Source organism: Rhipicephalus microplus, unplaced genomic scaffold (genome assembly GCF_043290135.1).
Source record: "Rhipicephalus microplus isolate Deutch F79 unplaced genomic scaffold, USDA_Rmic scaffold_124, whole genome shotgun sequence".
NCBI classification, from domain to species: Eukaryota; Metazoa; Arthropoda; class Arachnida; order Ixodida; family Ixodidae; genus Rhipicephalus; species Rhipicephalus microplus.
The window spans coordinates 398,570-400,715 of NW_027464696.1; the positions used below are offsets into that span (position 1 = coordinate 398,570).

Sequence of the window (2,146 nt, forward strand, 5' to 3'; positions counted from 1 at the left end):
ACTCGCCGTTCGCGCTCCGCCGCTCCTGTTTACAGTACTAGGCGGTCCCGCAGCGGTCGGGTCGCGCATTTCGAGCGCTTCGAGCCACGGTGCAGTGGCGGGTCGAAAGCCGACCTATGAGTGCGTTGCGCCGTTTGTACCCGCGTCCGCCACCTGGCCGACCGTCCAAGGTCGCGGTGTTGGCGTCCGCTGGGCGCAACAATTTGTCACGGGGTGCCGCTCCACATTCAGGCAGCCCCGTGGGGAAAAGCCGACCCCGCGTCCAAACGGGGTCAGCGGCAGAAAGTGTCGGGCGCAGACGCAGCCGAGGCGCTCACCCTTCACAATCCGTTAATGATCCTTCCGCAGGTTCACCTACGGAAACCTTGTTACGACTTTTACTTCCTCTAAATGATCAAGTTTGGTCATCTTTCCAACAGACCGGCGCAACCGAAAGGCCGCGCCGGACATCGGTCCGAAGACCTCACTAAATCATTCAATCGGTAGTAGCGACGGGCGGTGTGTACAAAGGGCAGGGACGTAATCAACGCGAGCTTATGACTCGCGCTTACTGGGAATTCCTCGTTCAAGGGGAACAATTGCAAGCCCCTATCCCAATCACGAAAGAAGTTCCACGGGTTACCCAGTCTTTTCAGACAGGGATAAAGACACGCTGCTTCCTTCAGTGTAGCGCGCGTGCGGCCCCGGACATCTAAGGGCATCACAGACCTGTTATTGCTCTGTTTCGTGCGGCTAGGAGCCGCTTGTCCCTCTAAGAAGGTTGTAAGGTGCTGGGAACCCCGCACCTATTTAATAGGCTAGAGTCTCGTTCGTTATCGGAATTAACCAGACAAATCGCTCCACCAACTAAGAACGGCCATGCACCACCATCCACCGAATCAAGAAAGAGCTCTCAATCTGTCAATCCTCCCAGTGTCCGGGCCGGGTAAGTTTTCCCGTGTTGAGTCAAATTAAGCCGCAGGCTCCACTCCTGGTGGTGCCCTTCCGTCAATTCCTTTAAGTTTCAGCTTTGCAACCATACTTCCCCCGGAACCCAAATACTTTGGTTTCCCGGAAGCTGCCCGCCGAGTCATTTGAGTAACTCAGGCGGATCGCTGGTTGGCATCGTTTATGGTCAGAACTAGGGCGGTATCTGATCGCCTTCGAACCTCTGACTTTCGTTCTTGATCAATGAAAACATTCTTGGCAAATGCTTTCGCAGTAGTTCGTCTTGCGACGGTCCAAGAATTTCACCTCTAGCGCCGCAATACGAATGCCCCCGTCCGTCCCTCTTAATCATTACCTCGTATTCCAAAAACCAACAGAACAGAAACGAGGTCTTGTTCTATTATTCCATGCAAGTTTATTCAGGCGACTCGCCTGCGTTGAGCACTCTAATTTTTTCAAAGTAAAAGCACCGGCCATCTCGAGGCACACAATGAAGTGCACCAAGAAAGAACCGGCATGATGTTCAGTCCGAGCCGTCGCATCGGGTAGATGCACTACTCGTCTGGAACTGAGATCCAACTACGAGCTTTTTAACCGCAGCAGCTTTAGTATACGCTATTGGAGCTGGAATTACCGCGGCTGCTGGCACCAGACTTGCCCTCCAATTGATCCTCGTTAAAGGATTTAGAGTGTACTCATTTCAATTACGGGGCCTCAAAAGAGTCCCGTATTGTTATTTTTCGTCACTACCTCCCCGTGCCGGGAGTGGGTAATTTGCGCGCCTGCTGCCTTCCTTGGATGTGGTAGCCGTTTCTCAGGCTCCCTCTCCGGAATCGAACCCTGATTCTCCGTTACCCGTAACAACCATGGTAAGCAAGTAACCTACCATCGAAAGTTGATAAGGCAGACACTTGAAAGAAACGTCGCCGGCTCGTGGCCATGCGATCAGCACAAAGTTATCCAGAGTCACCACACAATACGGGCCGAAACCCGATCGATCTTGGTCTAATAAAAGCACCCGTTACCCAAAGGGCTCCAGGCTCACTGCATGTATTAGCTCTAGAATTGCCACAGTTATCCAAGTAGGAAGAAACGATCTAAGGAACCATAACTGATTTAATGAGCCATTCGCGGTTTCGCCTTATTTCGGCATGTACTTAGACATGCATGGCTTAATCTTTGAGACAAGCATATGATTACTGGCAGGATCAACCAGGTA

General features: G+C 52.2%; 1 non-coding gene across 1 annotated transcript; it reads right to left on the reverse strand.

Moving 5' to 3' along the window:
- Positions 1 to 331: 331 nt before the first annotated feature.
- Positions 332 to 2,146, reverse strand: LOC142790812 (small subunit ribosomal RNA). Its single transcript, XR_012889791.1, has one exon. It is a non-coding gene; the product is annotated as a small subunit ribosomal RNA (ribosomal RNA).